Below are 22,788 nucleotides of genomic sequence, written 5' to 3' on the forward strand. Positions count from 1 at the left end.
TGCTGAATGGTTTCATAATATGCATAATGTGATAAGGTTCTGGTTACACGACAAATGTCACAGTTTGTCCTGAGCTCATTTAGTTAGGCTTAGACACGACTGCCACGATTCAACACGATTCAACAAACTTCAAGAGAAATTAGTCAACAATTAATGTGTTGACTACGTTCAACAAAAATTTTGTTGAAATCGGAATGACTATGGTCAATAGCCTGTTGGCTTCGGTCACTTGCTATTGTGATGCAGAAGATCTTAATGCTTAGAGATATCGTGCAAGTAGAGCATGCGTGATCTTCTTGAGTTCCCTGGAGACCGTGGAATACTTTATTTTTCACATCATTAGCCAACCCGTGGTAATTTGCAGCTCACAGAGCCTCCAAAAGAAAAGCCGAAAACAGAATTAAAGCTACAGTGAAACGTTCTTTGAGCTAGTTGGTTCATTTCGAGGAAACGTAAGACTGGGCGAGTAGAATATGGAGAAGAGGCAAATAAACGAACACTACGCCCGCGCACGCGTGATGTAATCGTTTCTTTTACTCTTGTCCTATTCGCGCAGACTTAGCTTAACTAAATTAAAGTGCTCGAGGATTTCCATTACATTACCTGAATTGCAGTTAGCTAGAAAAATATTAATGGGTGGATTTCCAGAGGATTTCGAAGACCGAGAACTACATGTGCACGAAGCAAGATATTTTCTCTGCTGGAGAAACCAGCTCATTATGAACAGTAAGATGATGCCACGTGGTAGCGCAGAACATTGTCATGTTCCGCAGTACTTATAACTATCACAACATATTCGGTTATCGGGTAAATTGTCATTTATGTGAGATCGCACCCCTAACCTACCGAAATATGCAAGGCAGAGGAGTACTTGCCCTATAGAATACTTTCTGAAAGGAGTCCATTTCCATGTTTTGGCTAATGCACGTATGGGCTTATATTTACGATTTGTATGCTCTGCAAAAGCTGGTAAAGCTGAAAATAAACTTGAATTCTCCGATATAGGCTATGCTTAGTGTAACCAACCAAAAATTTGTTTAGCAGATGTTGAGTAGGCTCAGCATACATTGGGCTCATGTTGGTTTCCAGTTGATTCAACAAGAGGCCGACAAGGCTTCAACTGAAGCTCAAAAGACATTTTTTGTAAGGGGCAGAGCAAGGGGCAGAGCCGACTTAATAGTGAATTTGGCTTTCGTGGGGATCGCATTTATTGTACCCAAGGTCCACAGTAACTGGAATGTCCTTATTACATCCCAAAATGGAAATTCGCGGCAATAGTGTGGTTTATATTTTTAAAACGTCTATTATTCATTTCTGCTTCATCACGCTGAAGAGCAGTCGTGCAACTCTCACTTAAATACCTTTCCGCCTACGGCCTGCTTTAGGAACATGGTATTGCTATTTATGAAATCAAAGTTCACATCAACGACAAAGCTAGTGCAATGCACGTGCTCACACAGCTTATCGACTGCACTGCCTCCATGCCGCAGGATTTGGAGAACTTATTAGGCAGGCGAAGTACGCCACATGGCTGGCGGGGCCACATGTCAAAAATGTGTGTAAAATTACAGACTTTCTACAGAAAATTTTTTGTTGCCCCACAGAATATATCTGTTAGCGGACCATGGAAGAAAGCTGCTCACAAATAAAACAGATATTTTCTGCTCATACAGCAGCTGCACTCGAAGCACCGGTCAGGCGGCCCTCCGCTATTGAAAACAATGTTTCAAAAATGCTTAAACCTCATTTTAATTCAGTTTGTATATTTTACTGCTATACAGCGGCATAGACAATGTTCCGCATGGATTAATGTGCATTTTATATTGGTGGTCCTTTGTTTGACTGCCCATTTGGCCTCTTTAAAATCGTTGCCGTCGTATAGACCCACGGCACGCGCATTTACTGCGTGGTTTTACCGGCCGGACTGTTTGCAAAAGAAGGAAAGCGGTGCCAGTTCCGACTATTTCGTATGAATAATGTGCTGTACTTCTTTTTTCAAGTGACTTGTAGCCAAGCTGTACTGTTATTGTGTAGACAACGGGCGATACTGTCCTACTGAATTTGTCGTCGTAGGACGCCGAACTGCACTTAGTGCACGGGTGCACGCTGAGTCATTGTTGTCGTTACCTTTAGCAGATATTTCTTGCAGTGTGCATGCATGCACTAGAGACGATGGTATTTAGCAATGCCCAGCCCGTGAGCAGGTGCACTTTGGCCGATCAAAGTATGTGTGTGGTATTTTGATGGAAGTAAAAAGGCATGCAGTATGAAAGGTAACCTAAGTGTGCGTGGCGGCTGCTAGCCGTCTTCGTGCCTTTGGCCAACCTAAGGACTGAGGCTAGCGCCATCGCAGCGTGTGTTGCCTGCTCGACAGTGCAAAGAGGCAGTACATGCCGGTGGCCTCGGTCGTAGCGTACTGTATGTTTATGGAATGGGAGCGAGTTTTTGAAATTTTAGGAAACCCGTCGTGCTTATGACCAGCGTACGGTTGACCCGCAGTCCCGTGCTTTTGCGAGTTGACTTTCATATTCGCCGCCGCTGACGCCTGTTGACGCGTGCACGATAGCACTGACACTGAATCTTGGGTGGTTTAGTTAGCGAGATGGTCCTTATTAGTTCGTTGTTACACTTAAAGTTATAAACGACTCTATTTAATACCTATCTTGGTAGACCAGGCTGCGGTTATAAACGAGTGCAGTGTTAGATTCATGCATTATTCAAAGGGCCGCCTACGATTTAACTGTGACTTTGCACCTTTGAACCACTTTCGGCAATTTTTGCATGATATTTGTTATGGATTTATTATATACCTAAATAATCTTGATAGTTTTATTATACTAATCTAGAGCCACTCCTTTCCTTCCACAGTCTATCAATGTATAAATTTTGGCCAGCGTAAAAAAGGAGAAATCCGCAAAGACCAGCACGACTTGGCACCAGGAGCTCCTGCGCTAATAATCTCACTCCAAAGCTTCATGTTTTCAAAGTTCCGTCAGCTGTTTTCTTCAAAGAAAAAAAACAAAATTTTGCACAAAGCGTCTGGTGTCATGATGCACCTTTAACGGACAAGAACAACAAAATACAAAACAGAAAAAGAGAGTGTATGTATTCCTGTAATGTATGTATTTCTTGCAAATCCCCGGGGACACGAATCGCAAGCGCTATCTCGAACACTGACGCTAAATTTTACTAGCAGCCAAAATAAACTTACTTTAAACGTGCAAAACTATGAGAACTAGCACGACACGATACTGCACAGAACGAGACAGAGCAGGCAAAAAAGCTCTTAGCAGGTACTGTCTGAAAAAAGCGCGCCTCGAAGCAACTGCACACGCTAAACACATGAAAAGTGTCGCACACACAAATATTTTCTAGCATTCCTTCACTCAGAAATGTGAACAGCTGCGAGCCCTACGTTCTTGCTGTAACCTGTGCGCGTTTGCTCAATAATTCGCCGAAAATTGTTGTTACACGTTTTTGAAGCTGTAATGGCAAACATTGCACTACGATCTATCATAGCTGCCGTGAAAGTTGCTTTGTAGTATGCACAAATGGTACGAATTCAGGGAATTGCCTACCTTCAGAGATAACTGCGTAGTCGTACAAACCGCTCTTCAATTTCGCATCACCGGCACCACAGCAATAAGACTGACCGGCACAAGTAATGCTGCATCATCGGCACGCCTACAGCAGATTCGCGCACAATAAAATCATCTCGGATTTCAAACCTTCCACAGGAGACACTGAGCGCGAAAACAAGAGTGCCTCCTATATGGTTCCGAAATACAGGGGGCGCTTGCCAGACACAACAAAAGCACACTAAAAAGCTACCAAGAGCGAAAATCCATGGCCCTTTGCGTCAGACGCGACTCATTGACAACAGTGTGCGAGCATATGAACTTCTGCAACTATACACGCACACAGAACACAGCAAGTTTCATTAAGATACAACACCAAATATAGCTAATAAAATCTTTGGCGCATTTCGAAGGAGACCCGAAAAAACGTGGAACTGAAAAATACAAAACGTGAATACGGGCGGCTGCCTGGCGGCAGATATTAGCTTTCGTTTCAGCTTCTGCGCTACTCATTCGCATAAATATTGGTTGGCTTTCGTTTATACGGGCAGTATATTTAAAGATGGTTCGGTTGGTACTTCGGAAGGGCTCAGACATCTCCAAACCTGGTGATTCGGCGGTATTGAAGGAAGATGTGCAGACGATCGGCGATGTAGATGTAGAAGATTAAAAGGAGAATTATATTTACATGAATATACAAGGGCAAAACTTCGTTACGTAAACAAAGTCACACAGACCAAGTGAGTTAACAGTAACCTAAAAGAATTGATCTCACAAAGAAACAGCACTCGAACACATGACTTAGTAACCGAAGGTCTCGGTTAAAGCCTAGGTTTTCTGGAAGTACGTGCCAAGCTCGGGGCCTCTAACTGGGCAATGATGTCCAGTGCTTTTTTTTTTTTTGCTAACTGACAGGATCAGTGATTTGCTGGCTCCTCGTGGAAGCGTCGTTTGAAGGAGGCAAAAAACGATCCCCGCGACGCTTCTCTGCTGGCAAGAATTCCTGAAAACGAAGGGGCCCGTCGTGAAACTGTTCGAAGGTTCGCATGTTTGCGCGGAAGTAGTATGGGTATCCGCTGCAGCAGCAACGCCAGACGGGATCGACCGGCGCCGTGTGCCGTCTACTACCCTCTGCACGCGCCACGCATGCTTTCTTGGTTCCCTTAGTGGATGCGCGCGCTTAACAATGCCTGCAGTCGGTCGTCGTAGCGACGCTGTTAAGCGGACAATGACTTCCGTGCCTTTGTATATGTTCGCGGGGGACATGCGGGTTGGGAGCTCCGAGAACTCTCCGCATAGACCAGAGGCGTACAGTAACCTCAAGCCAAATTAATTACTAAGGTTACGAGGCTTTAATGAATGACACCTTTGGATGAGTCCTCAGGTTTTTATTTCCAGCGACTGCGGCATCTGGCACACTTACAACGTTCACAGCATAATACCCATAGTGCGTAGCTCATTGCGAAGACACAGCGATGTCAAAGTGACAGCAGTCCATCTATGCTCGGCAGCTGGTCGGACGATGTGACAGCGTTTAAACGAATCTGGAATTTGATATCAATAGTGTGCTGCAGTTTCTGCGCGCGTGAATATATTGCGGTCTTCAGCATGTTTCTTGCGTCAGATTACACATCGCCGATCGCACTCTCGTTTGCACTCTGCCCCTGAGCAGCGCGTCGGTTGCTAGCGACCACCATGCCAGCCCCAATACAACCCTCTTAGAACGCGCACAAAATTTGAAGCGGCGCGACGTTTCGTCACGTCGCCCCCTTCTGACGCGTGTGCCGTCGAAATGACTGTTGGTTGATTTCATCGTCGCCGTGCATGTATCGCCTGGATCTAACGCTATCACGTGCAGGTTCGAACAAGAGAAGACAACAGAGAGATAAAACAAAACAAAACGAAGCCGTATTTATAATTTAAAAGGAAAGGGTCGATAAGAAAGGAAAACACACACACTCGACACGCGTACAGCGCTATAGAATGAAGGAAAGTGTTCACCAGTTACTGAGCGTCCCAGGTGAAGCGGGGATGCCTCGCAGACGGGACGGACACGGGTGGTTGTAGTGCGACGCGTCGCTGGCGTTACGTCGAATAAAGCGGCGGAAGGGAGCCAGGTGGTGCTAGGAGCGGGGAGGAAGACAGGAAGACGCCGGTAGACTCCCGTCAGCAGCCCAAAGAACATGGCAGCAGCAGAAAGAACAAGCGTAGCCGAGACCCGTCGACGGCGGCCCGAAACGCCAGAAGCTTAAAGCAGGACCCTCAATCCATCGGTTGCCACCTTCACGGATGCAAGGAACGCAGGAGGCATGCGTCGGAGATCCAAGGGAGGTCCACGGCAGCACGGACCCAACGTCCGACGGCTGCCACCTCCACACTTGAATGACACGACCTCCGCTGCTCTGTCTCCCTTTACATCTCGGTTTTCTGACACGTCAGCTCTCCGCTCTTCGTGCTCGCCACGCTCCCTGTCGCCGTCGCCTCGCACACAGCATTTGCACGCACACACGCGCAGCGCTGTGCTGGCACGCGCAGTGGTCCGCTGTCCGACGCACCACTGTGGACACACCGCGTTCGATAATCGGCGATGTGCACCTCACATATGCCTCCCCCCCCCCCCCCACCCATCGAAAAAGTTTTTTCGCACAGAAACACTGCCATTGGTGTACACAACATTTATGTTCATGTACGGTAAACGGACAAGTACGACGTCACAGAAGGCACTTTATACAGTGACACATGGAGGCACATAGAAACGCGCACAGAAGTAACTTGGGCTCACACCACATACACGAGGCAAAAGAAAAAATAAAAACCTTACAAAATATCAGACACAAACTTTAAACATGTCTGTACTGTGAAGGTTAATAAGTACACACTGAAGAACCTATAACCGGAGAACGAGGAAAAAAATATTGCACAAACACTACCAGGCTACATTTGCACAGGTAACCATTGCAAACACCGGATAGTAGCATTGTACGTTGGGAATCCCTCTCCCGCAATTTATAAACGACTCGCGCAAACAACGCTTACGTTTTCCAAGCCTGCCACCTTCTTCGAGTACGACAACAGAAGACGCCTACACAGATTCCTGGTACGCACGCTCTTCGTATCTTTTCAGCATATTGATGTGGAATAGCTTTTTAGTGTGGTCCAAGTCGATCCAATCTTCCACGTCGTTCTTTTTGCCAGAAACCGCGAATGAACCTCTACACTCCATCAGCAGTTTATTGTGGTTACTCGTCAAAATGATGAGGGCACGAGCTCCAAGCCTCAAACGCCGCTTCTTGCTGTTCCTGTCATAATATCTCTTATGCGACTGTTTGGCACGCAACAAATTTTAATGCGCCACTCTCACAGTTTGCTTGAGACGTTCTCTTAGATCGAGAACGTAACCATAGGTCGTCCTCGTGTCTTCTCCCAGCTCTTCCCTTGTCCAGAGCTCTCTGAGAACTGCAAGCGGTCCTCGCACGTGACGTCCAAATATCAACTCAAATGTAGAAAGCACCAGACTCGCCTGCGGCAGCTTTCGTAGGCGAACAAAAGTGGAGATAAGAGGCATGCGTCCCAACGGAGCCCTCTCTACATTGCCTTTCGGGCACGTCCTTTTGCAAGTGTCGCACGACCTGACATACCTCTTAATGTCCTCCTGAACTCCCGTCCAGTAAAAGTTTTCCAGAACTCGATCTGTAGTCATCTTAATGCCCTGATGCCCTGCCAACGGACCATCGTGGGCAAGGCTTAACACATGTGATCTACAAGACATTGAATTTACTACCTGTCGAACCTCTCTGCTGGATGCGAGATGATAGAGGCGGTAGAGCAAACCCTTGTCAACAGGTTACGAGTGCGAAGTGCCGTGCTTGCCATGGAACACCTTTCCTACTTTCACGCAACACGCCTTTAATGACTCATCTTCTCTTTGCTTTGCTTCTAACATTTCCTTGATTAACCTCGTGGGACCAACGCTTAAAGCGGTACTTTCCCTCCTTCGTGCAGAAACTTCCTTTCCAGCCAACACCACTTTCCGGCCCTCGCACTCAGCATTTTCACTGGCGACCTCGTCATTGACTATGTCCGGACATAATCTAGCAACGCCCTCTGATTTCTTAAAATTATTATCTGGATTTGACGGCTCACGGGCCTCTGGTATATTTCCAAATAAGACGTCGTACAATGGTATCTTCATGCACTTTAACAGGGCCATGCCAGTGAAATAAGAGGAAGCGATATAGACTTCAGCCTCGGGAGCTTCCAGACTGCTGCCATCAACAAGGAACACCGTAGATCTCGAGCCGGTGAGAACTGAGTCAGGAAACAGGGCTCTCCGCACAACCACCCTATTGCTCCCCGTGTTCCATAAAACATGTACGGGTAGGCGTCGGAGCTCTCACTCTTGAACAGGTATGTGTTGTGCGTCTGCAGGCTTTTTCCGGACAAGTCCGACCTTCACTTTATCCTCAGCTGGCTCAAGCCTATCTGCTGTTGTGGACACCGTTTCAGGCGCAACACTCTCTGGCAGAAAACAACAAGACGATTGCTTCTGGTTTTCGTGCTTCTTGGAGCAGGAATTTACATCACGCCCTGTTTTTCGGCAATAGACGCCGTAAAGCTGTTTTGTCTTAGAGCGACAATATGCAGCCTTATGTCCAGGTCGGTTACAAATGAGGCCCCTTCCTGACTGTCTACTCGATGGAACATCCTCCTCTCTCGGAATGCCTACCTCTAACGATTCTTTGAACGAAGACAAGTGTCTTTGTCGCTGGGCCTCTGGAAAGTTGTCTGCTGACTCAGCCATTTTGTCTAGCGTCTTGCACTCTCTTTCTCGAAGAAAAATCGCCAGACGACTATGACAGTTCCTCATGAACTGTTCGGCCACCATCAATTCACATAAATCATTGTACATTGTGGCCGTTCCAGATATCTCGACCCACCGATCGAAATGACTGAGCAAACGTGCTGCGCATTGCTTGCCTGGTTATTTATCGAGTGGCTTACTTTCACGAAACCTTTCGCGATAACGTTCTACTGTAAACCTAAAATGTTGGAGCGGGGCTAGTTCCGCCTTATCGTAATTCATTGAATCAGTGGGAGACAATTGACCGAACACACGAAGAGCCTCCCCAGTCAAAGACATACTGAGTGCTGCGGCACATTTTTACTTGAGCCAGCTGTGCCCTTCTGCGATATCCTCATAACGTTTGAGGTATGCATCCAAGTCATCCCTGCGATCGTCGAAAGTCGGGATCAAGTTGTGTGTGCACCCGACCGCGGCGGCTGCGTTTTTATAGAGGACGAACGCTTAAGCAGCCGTGTGCTATGCTATGTCAGTGCGCGTTAAAGATCCCCAGGTGGCCGAAATTATTCCGGAGCCCTCCACTACGGCACCTATTATACCTTTCTTCTTTCACTCCCTCTATCCTTTCCCTTACGGCGCGGTTCACGTGTCCAACGATATATGTGACAGATATTGCGCCATTTCCTTTCCCCAAAACACCAATTCAAAAAAAAAAACTCGCAGAGCATGAGAAATTCACCAACGTAAGTGAAACTACGAATTCTAACTCCAGCCGTGCACTTGCTACAGGGGAAATTAGATGGCCACCAGCGGTGCGGATATGAGTCCCCGTCCAAGATGTCAGAACCATTTAAGTTCTCCAGTAAAGGCACGGCTCAAAACAGATACGGCTCATAATAGGCACTGCTCATAACATGTAGCGCCTGTGACGTCTTCTTCCATGTTTCCTGTCTTCTGTCTGTGTTTTAAGCGCTGTCAATAACAATGAATCAGCACCAACTAACCCGACAACTTGTCTTATTCAAGAGCCCTTGTGACGTCTTCCATGTTTCCTGTCTTCTGTCCGTATTTTTAAGCGCGGTCAACAACAATGAATCAGCACCAACAAGCTCGACAACTTGTCCTATTCAAGAGCGCTTGTGACGTCGTCTTACATGTTTCCTCTCTTCTGTCCGTGTTTTTAAGCACTGTCAAGAACAATGAATCAGCACCAACTAACCCGATAACTTGTCTTATTCACGAGCGCATGTGACGTCTTCCATGTTTCCTGTCTTCTGCCCGTGTTTTTAAGCGCTGCCAACAACAATGGATAGGCACCAACTCACCCGAGAACTTGTCCTATTCAAGAGCGCCTTTGACGTCGTCTTCCATGTTTCCGCTCTTCTGTCCGTGTTTTTAAGCGCTGCCAACAACAATGGATAGGCACCAACTCACCCGAGAACTTGTCCTATTCAAGAGCGCCTGTGACGTCGTCTTCCGTGTTTCCTCTCTTCTGTCCGTGTTTTTAAGCGCTGTCAACAACAATGGATCAGCACCAACTAACCCGAGAACATGTTCTATTCAAGATCGCCTGTGACGTCGTCTTCCATGTTTCCTCTCTTCTTTAGTAGAAAGATAAACTGACACCAACCAGGTTAATTTTTGAAAAACACGACGTTTCGGGACCGGCTCGGTCCCTTCTTCACGGTGTGACTACGGGCGAGGCGCAGCTTGGCTTTTTAAGCCCTCGTGTTGAATACCTCCGTGTCAATGGCCGCAAACCATGAATGTAAGACGAAGGAAGTGTCCCCAGGAAGCGGTTAACATTCCTTCGTGTCTTTTGTATGTGCCACGACTCCAGCAGAAGCCTCCTGCGCTGGTTAGCTTCGGTTTCCAGTACAACAGTGCCGTCAAAGTCAATTCGGTGGTCACATTCCTCGCAGTGTTCGGCCACTGCGCTGCGCTGACGGTTGATTTGTCGGACGTCCGCTTTGTGTTGCCTCATTATATCGGCGAAGTTCTTCGTTCCCCCACGTACGAGGCCGGGCAGACTGAGCAGGGTATTCTTGTATACATCCCCTTGGGCCCTTTCTTTTGGGTGACGGTCTCTCGGGCGGGGGAGGAAGCGTCCGATGGTGCAGCCGGTTTGTGGGTTATTAGCACCCCTTTTCCGAGAATTCGAGCGATCCAGCGTCTCGCTCACACCTTTCACGTATGGTATGCAACACGTTTCCGGTTGTGGCGTGTGCTTCGGAAGGAATAAAGCAGTTTTTGTTTCTTCTTTTTTGTTTTTGCCTGGCGCGTCGGATGAATGAACTAGGGTACCGACGCGTCAGCCAGAACCAAAAAAAACAACAACAAAAACAGCTCTATACCTTCCCTAAGCACTCGCCAGAACCGGAAACGTTTGCATACCATACGTTAAAGGATCAACGGATCAACAACGGATCAGCTCCAACTAACCCGAGAACTTGTCCTATTGAAGAGCGCCTGTGACGTCGTCTTCCATGTTTCCTCTCTTCTTTCCATGTTTCTAAGCGCTGCCAGCAACAATGGATCAACACCAACTAGCCAACAACTTGCCCTATAGCAGATTAATCCACACCGGTATCGAGCAGCGCGGTAATCTCAATGTCATCAATTGTCGCACGCAAATCGGATGCAGCTCATCTGATAATGTCGCTGCCTCATTCTGTCCAGTTATCGTCGGCTCGAGGGTTTCGCGATGCAGGAACTTGACACATCTAGACGTCAGCGGCCTTGCCTACAGAGGTCGCTGGGGTTAGTTTTCCCGACCCGGACTCGGCGAGCGACGGCCAGCAGAGCCACTCTGGCAGCCGGGGATAGAATCATTATAGCGGAGAGGCGAAGGCGAACGGGACTCGTGCCATCCAGAGTAGACAAGGTCCTGGCGTGCCCAGAGATTATCCGCAATCTCGTGCGGTCGTTCACCGCCCAGAGGACAAGGTGCATCGCGACGCAAACCTCATACACCCACTTGGCGGTACGGACAGGCTCGTCCTGTGATTCAGGTAGCCGCACCCCACCGCTGCCAACAATGTCGTGGCTTAGAAGTGGTCCCGTAGCGCTCGCAACTCCTTTTGTGACAGAGCGCGGCCAGCTCTTATGGCGGTAGCAAAGACTCGGAGTCAGGCGTCGGTGAGAATAACAAAAGGGATTTTATACACTAGGGGCATGACACCGCGCAAGCGACGATGCACTCACCACCGCTCGTTTTCCAGGCTGTTGCCACATGGGCCATACGCGCCGGGATTCTCGGTTCCTGCCAGCTCAGCTCGGACGTTCCGTTCCTGCCATGTCCTACCCTGGATTCCATACCGCTACATCTGGTGTCAGTTGGCTCATCTATCTGGCAACCTTCGTCTACAGCAACCGAAGCAATCAGCACGGCATATAAGCGCGCATCGGAGGCCTCACCCTTCGGGCATGACACCGCGCAAGCGACGATGCACTCACCACCGCTCGTTTTCCAGGCTGTTGCCACATGGGCCATATGCGCCGGGATTCTCGGTTCCTGCCAGCTCAGCTCGGACGTTCCGTTCCTGCCATGTCCTACCCTGGATTCCATACCGCTACATCTGGTGTCAGTTGGCTCATCTATCTGGCAACCTTCGTCTACAACAACCGAAGCAATCAGCACGGCATATAAGCGCGCATCGGAGGCCTCACCCTTCGGGCATGACACCGCGCAAGCGACGATGCACTCACCACCGCTCGTTTTCCAGGTTAGTTGCCTGAAGTCTGCGTCTTGTATTAGAAGCAGCAATTACTGCCTATTAGCGGTGTCTTGCCCAACAGAGCTTCTTGATGTGTCAAAGCGACTATGTGGTCTGCCAAGTTGTTTGTGGATGTCATTATCTGAGGTACTTCTGATGCTTTCGGGTGACGTCGAGTCTAATCCCGGTCCCATGACGAAGGCGGAATCTGAGGCATTTGCCCTCGTCTTAGAAAGGGTACAAAAACTGGATGAAGGATATGCGTCCTTACTCGAAACAACCCGAAAGCTGGAAGAAGGTCGAGCTTCATTGCTAGAAGAATTGAAATGTTCCAAAGAGAGGGAGGAAGCCGCAGAGAACGCAATTAGGCACTTGAGTGAAAGGGTGGCTGTGCTTGAAGCGCGCGACACTGAGGAAAGTGGGGCACAAATTGCGACAGTGAAGGAGGCGGCCGCACAAAGTGAAGTCACCCGTTTGAATGAGCGAGTCGCGACGCTGGAAACATCTTTGGCCAACCAACGTTCAGGTGTAGCCAGCACATCTGAACAGGCGGATAGCTGCGTCTCGCAACAATTGTCGCTCATTACGTCTAGGTGCGATGATGCAGAAAATCGTTTGCGACGATGCAACCTCCTTTTCTTTGGATTGGAAGACTGTCCTGAAGAGGATTGGGCTGCTTCTGAACAAAAAAGAATTCAGTTTTGTTCAGATAAACTAGGAATCGAAACAAGCGGTACACAGTTCGAACGCGTTCACAGACTAGGCAAACATAACGATGATAAGCGGAGGCCAATTATAGAAAAAATGTTGTTTTTCAAGGATAAAGTGCACATTCTTTCATGTGCACGTAAACTGAAGGGAACTTCGTTTTCCATCGGCGAAGATTTCTCGCTCACAACGAGACAGGCAAGGAAGAAGCTTTATAAATTTGCCAAGGCGTTGAACAAGCCTTTCAAACTATCTTTTGACAAACTGCACATGGGACCCACGACGTACATATATAACACCACTACAGACAGTGTTGTGCCGTCCAACAGATAGCTAAACAATAGTAAATGCCCGAATGATACCCATGAGTCGAGTGCACGTAACATTCAATCACTATCTTTGTCATATGCCAACATCCGAAGCCTAGTGCCAAAACGCGATCTGCTTTCTTCGTTCCTTGACGATAGTGAATCGCACATCATCATTCTTACAGAAACTTGGTTGAATCCTAACATTACAAACAACGAAATCATTCGCGGTGCACATTCATACAACATATACAGGCATGATCGCATTGGAAAGAGAGGCGGTGGCGCCCTTTTAGGCATAAAGAAAACAATAACATCATACGTAATTAACACCGATTCAAATCTGGAAATTGTCTGGGCCGCCTGCCTACTATCCTGCACTAGGATTCTGATAGGCGCTTGTTACCGCCCGCCAGATTCTAGTCATTCTTTCGTTAATGAATTGCGTATCAGTATTACTAAAGCAACAGAGTTATGTCCTGCTCATAGCATCTATCTCATCGGAGATTTTAATTTTCCTTTAATCAACTGGGCTCAACTATCATCACCTTGTCATATTTCCACAGAATTTTGTAACCTGACGCTCGATTTCAACCTATTCCAGGTTGTACATCAACCTACACGCGACACTAACATACTAGATCTGATACTGACTACAGCACCGAAAACGATAGGACCAGTAACTCATTTAAAGGGATTCAGCGATCATCATTTACTTCAGCTAAGCATTGACATCCCGGTTCAGTTTATGGGCTATGTAACAAAAAAGATTCACGATTATAATAAGGCTAATTTCACAGCTATCAACACAGAACTAGAAACCTTCTTTTATCACACATTTCTACCTTCAATTAACAACCGATGCGTTGAGGAAAACTGGATATGAAATCTTTGATCAACCGGTTTGTCCCTGTGATCAAAATAACTAAAGATAAATCTAATCTCTGGTTTACTAGAAGGCTTAAACAACTAAGGAACAAGAAAAAGCGGCTATACCGGACTGCTAAGCGTGCCTGTACCATTTCTGCGTGGAACAAGTACAGTGATGCACTAAAACTCTATTGCTCCGCCTTATCTGCTGCAAAAGACAAATATTTTTCACATGATCTTCCAGCCCTTTCGAAAACTAACCCCAAAAAGTTTTGGAAACAAGTATGCCCTGAGCGTTATGATAGTTCCATCTCTCTACAAAGTAACAACACCCCCATCTCAGACAACGAGTGCCCCTCAATATTTAACACCTTCTTTTCATCTGTGTTCTCTTCTGAAGATCATTCCACCCTTCCGGAAGTTCCGGATCTTAATTACCGCTACATGACACCTATTCAGATAACTGAAGAAGGCATCACGTGTCTCATAAATTCTCTTAAGGTATCTACTTCGGCTGGTGTTGATGGCATTAATTCAAAAATTTAAAAAAATACAGTTCCAGTGGCAAGAAAAATTTTATTTCATATTTTTCAGCAATCATTAACTACAGGAATACTACCCTCAGACTGGAAGATAGCTAAAATAGTGCCAATTTTTAAATCTGGAAACAAAAACTCCGCTGAAAATTACCGTCCTATATCTCTCACGTGCATCTGCTGCAAAGTGCTTGAACATATAATTTCATCGCATGTCTTTAGTCATCTTGAGCAGAATAACTTTTTTTACACTAATCAACATGGGTTTAGAAAGGGTCACTCCTGCGAAACACAGTTATTCGAACTAACTACTGATTTGCATTTTAATATGAACAATAACCTTCAAACTGACTGTATATTCCTTGATTTTGCCAAAGCGTTCGACCGCGTAGCTCACTGCCGCTTGATTTCGAAATTATCATCACTCCGTCTAGACTCGCTAACTTTAACATGGCTTCGTAACTTCCTCTCGCATCGCCAACAGTTCGTATTTGTTCATAATCTGTCCTCTAACCTTTCCCCAGTTAACTCCGGTGTACCGCAGGGCAGTGTGCTTGGTCCTTATTATTCCTTATTTATATCAATGATTTACCTAATAATATAACTTCTAGTATGCGAATTTTCGCGGATGATTGCATTATATACCACCCTAATAGATCTACTAATGACCCCCTGGCGCTCCAATCAGACCTCCTTACTATTAACGACTGGTGCAACTCATGGTTAATGACTCTTAATGTATCCAAGTGCAAAGTCATCTCTTTCACCCGTAAAAATAACAAATCTAGCTATACATACCGTATTCAAAATGATCTACTCTCTCATGTATCACATTACAAATACCTCGGCGTTCACTTTTCTTCAGATCTTTCATGGTCATACCATATCTCATCCATATGTGCCGTCGCCTCAAAGTCATTAGGATACCTACGCCGTAATCTCCGAAATTCACCATCTAATATTCGAAAACTAGCATACCTCACTTTTGTTCGTCCACAACTTGAATTTGCTTCTCCCATTTGGTCTCCCTATCATAAGAACATGATCATCGCGTTAGAATCTATCCAAAACAGGGCAGCACGATTCATTTCACGAAACTTTAACTGCCGCTCAAGCGTCACTCAGATTAAAACAGATCTTTCTCTACAATCATTAAGCACGCGCCGTGACATCGCTCTCCTCACACTATTTCACAAATATGCGCACTTCAATAGAACTACCTCATTTCAACTCGATGTCTCATCCCGCACGTCGAAAAGATTACATAATCAGTTTAGTTTCGCAAGAATATATGGTGACACATTGGCTTTTAACTCATCTGCATTACCACGAGCCATCAGATTATGGAATGATCTGCCAGACAACATCGCTTCCGCGTCTAATCTAGAATCTTTCCATTCTAAACTCATCACATATTTCACTGAAACCGTCATTTAGCAGCCGCCGCGGTGGCTGAGTGGTTATGGCGCTCGGCTGCCGGCCCGAAAGACGCGGGTTCGATCCCGGCCGCGGCGGTCGAATTTCGATGGAGGCGAAATTCTAGTGGCCCGCGTGCTGTGCGATGTCAGTGCACGTTAAAGAACCCCAGGTGGTCGAAATTTCCGGAGCCCTTCACTACGGCGTCCCTCATAGCCTGAGTCGCTTTGGGACGTTAAACCCCATAAACCAACCAACCGTCATTTAGCACACCTACGTTCAAGTCTATTACTGTTCTTTGCTTTGCTGCTACACTCGTGCCATTCGGATGTTTTCTTACTTATGTTTGCTTGCCATGTTTCCGTGTTTGCCTTAATCGCGCTTTGTTTCCACGTTCGGTGAGCACATTATCCTGTATTGTAGTGAATTATTTTGCGTCGCGTACGTTTCCTTTTGTTTCCTTTGGTTATTAATGCACTGTATTATATCTTTTTTTCGCCCCCCTTACACAATGCCCAATGGGCCTGTAAGGAATTTCAAATAAAATAAAATAAAGTGAAATTTAGAGGACAAGATTGGCAAGGGGGCCGAGAGCTAACAGCAAACGCGACTGTCTTCGCACAGCGACGTCCGGCGAGACTCCAACGCGTCACACATCTCACTCAACTCGTGAGCGGCACTCGACTCATGGTGGGTCGGTCTCTCCCTCCAAGCTGCAGCACTGGGGCTTATAAAGCCCTTGCCCGAGAGGTCCAACCAGCGACCGCGCTGGCCACCCGCTTCGAGTTTTCCGCGGGCGGTGACTTCCAGGGAGGAAGGGAAACCGGCGCCTCGCTGTCTAGCAACTTGCTGAACGTTTGGGCATGTCGATCGTCGATGCTTCTTTATAGAGCTCAGCTGCCCTGCGGCACAGCACCTTGGCTTGTCAAGGGAGCGTTAGGGCGCTGTTGCCTTCTGGCGCAGCACCGGGCTTGTCAAAAGGGGCATTCGCAGGATAAATTTTGCATCCTGCAGAATTAGAATCCGGGCTGGTTGCCCGGGCATAACACTCGGTAGACATGACCGGGCTCCCCACAGTGGTGGCAGAGTGGCCTTCGGTTCGGTGTACGCCTCAAACGATTTCCGAGGATGTGGTACAGCTGTAGCAGGTGCAGTGGGGCGGTGCTACTGACGGGAGACGTCCGGGTGATACCGTACGTAGCCAGGTATTATTGTGTGACATGCGCCGATTTTGCTTAGGGTAGCCGTCAGGGTAATGGAACCATAGCCAGCCGTGAGACGCACAACGGGCGCGTACGTGGGTCCGTCATCGAACCGGGGCGGTGGATCAGGCGACAAGAGGTGCCCGCGCAACCTGCCGCACTTCGTCCCTGACGACTTCGGTCAGCACAGCCAGCGGCAAAGACGCAATCTGGGCAGACGGATCCGTTGGATTTCCTCCCGGACAAATGACCGGATCAGTTCGCAGAGGGTGTCTGCACTGCCGCCGGAGCACGACGAAAAGGCTTCCGGCATCATGGTGTTGATGTCTAGATTGTATTGGCGGGCCCGTTGTTGGAGCGTCGCCTCCATGGTGGTGGCCTCGGTGAGAAATTCCACTACAGTGCGAGGTGGGCTGCGTACGAGGCCTGCGAACAACCCCTGCTTAAGCCAACGCATGAGATGGAGAAGCTTCTTCGTTGCGCTTGAAAAGACGGGCCGTGACCCTCGATATCCATGCGCACTCTTTCGTTCGTGCGCTGATTTCGGGAGTGCAGAGCAGCTTCAGCCTTCTCCCGGCGGTCGGCGTTAGGGCATGTGGCCAGGAGATTCCGGCAAAACGTCTCTAGGTGGGAAGGGTAGTCGCGTGGTTGTCAAACCACGTCCGGGCAGATTCTTCCAGAGCAAAATATACGTTGGGGAGTTTGGGCTCGTCGCTCCAGCCGTTGTAGCGGGTGAGCCGCACGAAGGTCTAGAGCCGATCCTCGGCGTCTTCGAATCTGTCGCCGTGAAAAGATGGCGATGTTCGCGGTGGATGGGAAAGGATCGGCGCCTGGGGTCGGGTGTCAGTGGCCATGGCAGTTGGACTCACCGGGCTAGGCTGGATCGGCGCTGGTGACCTGGTGCCAGTGGTCATGTCAGTTGGACTAGGCGGTTGAGGCTGCGTCGTTCTTGTGGGCGCGGGAAGGGGCTCAATTTCAGTCGATTCTCCGCGGATACGGCGGCTGGGTCGCTGGTGAAGCGGTGTGAGGTCCGTAGTGATGCTGTACGAAGTGCCCAGGTAGAAGAACGTAACCCGCGCCTCCACCAAACTTGCAACGCGGAGAACGACCGGAGCAGAGGGAAAAAACTGCGGGGGCCCCTAAATGGCCCGAGCGGGCGAGCGAGAGGCAAACTTCTTCTCCCTATGCGCTTCTACTACTTCTACAGTGGCACGTATCAGTATTATGATGGTGCAGGGCCAAGTGGGAAATGGCTGTTAATTATTTATTAAGTATTTTTAAAGAGTAAGTACTGGAATATATTGGCGAATATTTGGCCCTGCTGCTAATTTATGGATCCACGGGAGAAAGGTATTTGCCTACCGCGGAAAAAATTACTGTAGTTTGCTAGATTATGTGATTTAAAATTTAATTCACTGCACAAATATTAGGACAAAGTAGTTTTTAATATGAGCTTCATGTCTCGAACAAAACTTGCAGAGATATAATTGTATAAAAAAATAACATAAAGGAAACTAGAATATACAAAACGTCGACCTGCCTATCCAACAGAAAATTCTTCTGACACAAAAAAAAAACAAGCTAGAATTCACGTGCACATTTCTGCCTCCCTCCCTTATTTATACACGCGGGCACGCCGTTGGGCTAAACAGTCTGGCGAACCCTGCGCAACGCAGGCGGGTTCAAATCCGAGCGAAATGATCGGAAGCCTTACAAATGAGACAAACATCAGCCGTAACGTGATTTATATGGCCGTTTCAAAACGGCCGCTGTGCTGAGAAAGTCGAGCCCAAATAAACTAAAGGCGGTTAACTCCGGTCGCCGGCAGCCACCGCAGTGAAAACGCCTGCCCGGCTTTACATGAGAAACTGTGCCAAAAATTGGCGGTGGTTTAGCTCTGATTTAACCTGGAGTGACGCAATAGCTACAGCTTGCTGAGTGGAACTCGCTCAGTCGAATTACTAAGTCAGCCTTTTTTTTTTTAAGGGAAATTATTGACCCAGGGCGTCAATGATGGGTCAAGGTGTGATGAATGATGTAGTAGAGATTAAATGAATGGAAAAATATTAGCTGATTTGATGAAGTCCAGTAGAGAACGATGGTACGGTCCCTGCGTCCAGGCCATGTATGAGGCAGGGTTGCTTGGTGAAAGACCTGCTACCATCAGGTGTCGCATCGTTGTAAGCTTGAGAGCTGGGCAGTCCCACAGTAAGTGATGAATGACGGCCTCAATGTCCTCGTGCTTACATATCGGACACCCTGGACGAAGAAACAATTCTCGGTACTGAGGCCAATTCCGAGTGATGGCTCTTGTGAGGGCAACCCCGACCCGGATCCTCCTACGCGCAACCTCCTCTGCACGGGTAAGACCGCGGGGGAGGGTTACCGCACACGGAGGGATGAGAGCACGTGTGCGGCGCCGGATAAGTTCCTTTCTTGATGAAAGCAGGGTAAAACTGTCCAAATGAAGGAGCCGAGGCGGTGATGAGTTTGTATTCGCAAGGCGGGTCTCTCTAAGTCAGTCTTTCGCCGCTCCGTTTCGCTGTGCAGTTCCTTCATCTTCCTCCCTGGACGTGAATCACTCTCCCCCGCGCCGCCGGTAGCCGCCGGCAGCTGCTCCGCACCACGTGACCAACACACACCACGTGGCGGCGCCGCCACGGTCCCGTGCCACCGCCACGCTGAAGGCTCCAAATCCTACCGTAATGTAGCTCTCGCTACAAAGGTAGCGATAGCTGCCAGCCCCTTTGCCAACTTTGTGGCCAGTACGGATTCCCCTCCACCCCATGCGAAGTTTCCCTGGTATTACCGACGCAGTTTCCTTACTTGCCAGCTGCCCTTCAGCAGTGTTTGGTTAGCTGTGGCACATGTTTCTAGCCAGTTGGCTTAGGTACAGAAATTTCAAATTTGGTATGCGCTTAATGAAATAGCGTCTCTATGGGATTTCAAAGAATCATTCTCTCTAACCGCAGGTGTCCCCGCAAAGAGTGCTCCCTTCGCATAAATATGATAGGATGGTCCGAAGAGTACCAGTTAACAGAAAAATTCGAAATTCTTAATTTAGCGGCATTTAAATACGTTCGGTAAACGCAGATTTCTGGCCATGGAGCGAAGATGATCTGACGTGGATATGAACTTGCCATGCGGCCTTTATTCTTTCTTTCTGGGTCATATTCGGATATCTGAGATTTCCAAGAATCATTTTCTCAAACCGCAGGTGTCCCCGCAAAGAGTGCTCCCCTCGCAAAAACATGATAGGATAGTCCGATGAGTACCATTTAACAGAAAAATTCGAAATTCTTAATTTAGCGGCATTTAAATACGTTCGGTAAACGCAGATTTCTGGCCATGGAGCGAAGATGATCTGACGTGGATATGAACTTGCCATGCGGCCTTTATTCTTTCTTTCTGGGTCGTATTCGGATATCTGAGATTTCCAAGAATCATTCTCTCAAACCGCAGGTGTCCCCGCAAAGAGTGCTCCCCTCGCATAAACATGATAGGATAGTCCGATGAGTACCATTTAACAGAAAAATTCGAAATTTTTAATTTAGCGGCATTTAAATACGTTCTGTAAACGCAGCTTTCTGGGCGTGGAGCGAAGATGAGCGGACGTGGATTTGAATTTGTCATGCGGCCTTTATTCTTTTTTTCTGGGTCATATTCGGCATGGCAGTGTACAGATTTCTCATCCCTTTGCTGTATCTGGGATGCAAGGACAGGCGGTCTGTACGATAGCGAAGCAAACAGCAGGTGCAACGCGATTAGTCCAGCTTCAGCAGGTGTAATTAGAATGCCGACAAGCACTGCAATGGGGCAGCGGTCTATGCTCACTAACTGGATAAGGCTAAAATTCAGGCGAGTTGGTACGTAATCATTGTGCACCAGACTGAGCGGAAACAAAGGCGGGACGGCAGCGCTTGTCTGGGCTTTCATCTCGGTGCGGCTGTAAATCACAGTGACTGAAGCGCGCCGACGGCCATTCAGCGATAGTGCCGGATCCCAGGGCACTCTATGCTGCAGCAGGCACTCCACTTTTTACGCAAAGTAGGTGAGCTCATATAGTTTCAATCACCGATTGCGAAGTACATGATACTAATGTGTACGTACGAGGGGATACTGATAAGACTTAAGCATTACTGAGAAAAATTCAAATACTTTAGTTCTTCAAATATTCCCCACTATAGTGAGTGCGCTTTTGGCAGTGGTGCTGCAATTTCTGTAGACTGTTGGATGTGGGCATTTGGTTCAAGGGAGTTTACCTCAGCCAGGTCGAAACCCAGGGGTTCCTTCTCAAAAGGCTATTGCTGTGACGTCACAAGGAGGGACGGCTCCGAGGAGAGGAGTTTACGAGGAGTTTGGTTTGGTTTAGGTTATGGGAGTTTAAAATCCCAAAGCCACAGTGGCTATGAGGGGCGCCGTACGGAATGACCCCGGAAAAAACGAACCACCTGGGGTTCTTTAACGTGATTGGCATCGCACAGTACACGCTCCTCTAGTATTTCTCGTCCATCGAAATGCTACAGCCGCGGCCGGGATCGAGCCCACGCCTTTCGGGTCAGCAGAAAAGCTCCCTAACCACTGAGCCACCGCGACGGCTCACAAAGAGTTTAATTTACCTATTTACAGGAGTACGTAATATACAAGCTGGTATCGGAAGGTTGCGATGCAGATGCTGTCCGGCTCCTTAAATACGGTTAATCGTTCCCATATCCCTAACTGGTTAAACTGCACTTCACCAGAGTCCAATCAGGTTGTCACTCTTGATGACTTGAAGAGCCGACCATCGTAAAAGGAGGTACCGCTGACCTCTCACAGCTTTTCCGGTGGCGCGGGACTGCTCTCGCGATAGCAATGTCGCTTTGTCGCTGCCTCACAGCAACACTGGTGGTGGTAAAGAGAAGTGCAGTACCATGAATAGCGTGCCCTGGTCGCATCGGTCGTTGTTCAGGTTTAACTGAAAGTACCTCGTGTAGCAAAGTCTGCGAATTGGAGCCCTTGCCCCTCCAGGGAAGTGGAAGGATTGCTGCCATCATTAGTCACTTCAGGGAAAAGGGAGAGTCGGTTTCGACCAGCGTACTAGTGGGAAAACTATTCTCTCCGCCGCCGTTCCTCACAGAAAAGAAGGCTCCCTACTCCAACAACTAAAATCCGAGTGGTCAAGTAACGCAGCATCAGCATCGCGCAGGCTATTGCTCGGGGAACCCTTTATCCGGCGGACAAAAAAAGACTCTTACGTTGATGACACAACCGCCGCGGTGGCGCTCAGAATGCTGCCTCCACGCTGACGCCTCTTCGAAGTACGTCTGCTGGCAGCCCAATGAAAAATTCCTCCCGAGTTACAACTTTCTTTCGTGACAAAACGCTTCATGACAAAGTCTGTAGTTTTGCATCAAACCATCCCTTTCTAGCAGCTATGACATTCACACGGGCAGAAAAATATAGGTCCTCTAACGGCTATTGCGATTCAAATACAGGTTTGAATCCCCCTTCGTATAAAATATCAATCAAAAGAGAATATAAGGGTCTGCAACGGCAAACGACTCTTTGTATTTAGTGCGATGGCACTTATTGTTGCCATTGCCCGCATTTAGCCGTTGGGTATTTGTTTGCATGTTTCAAGTGAAAATTGAAAATTTGTTCATGGGGACAG

Source organism: Amblyomma americanum, chromosome 3, assembly GCF_052857255.1.
Source record: "Amblyomma americanum isolate KBUSLIRL-KWMA chromosome 3, ASM5285725v1, whole genome shotgun sequence".
Classification (NCBI taxonomy): Eukaryota; Metazoa; Arthropoda; class Arachnida; order Ixodida; family Ixodidae; genus Amblyomma; species Amblyomma americanum.